The following is a 254-nucleotide window of genomic DNA, read 5'->3' as shown; positions in this document are numbered from 1 at the left end:
ACTACGAAGACGAATAGGCTTAGAAAATTCTTCAAATAGATCCAGAAGAATCTCATCAACTTTGCCTTTATTACAGCGAAGCACCAAATGTTATCTTTTTTATTGGTGATTATACGAAAGGGGGGGGGAGGGAGGGGTAGGAAGTGGTAGTTTGAGAGATAAAGATAAAAAAAAGGGGGGAGAAAGATGAGAAGGGAGGGGAAGAAGAGAGGTTAGAATGAGGGTTAAGGAGAGGCTGAAAACAAAATGGCCGA

This window comes from Penaeus monodon, chromosome 27 (genome assembly GCF_015228065.2).
Source record: "Penaeus monodon isolate SGIC_2016 chromosome 27, NSTDA_Pmon_1, whole genome shotgun sequence".
Lineage (NCBI taxonomy): Eukaryota > Metazoa > Arthropoda > Malacostraca > Decapoda > Penaeidae > Penaeus > Penaeus monodon.
Note: the sequence above shows the minus strand (reverse complement) of the source record.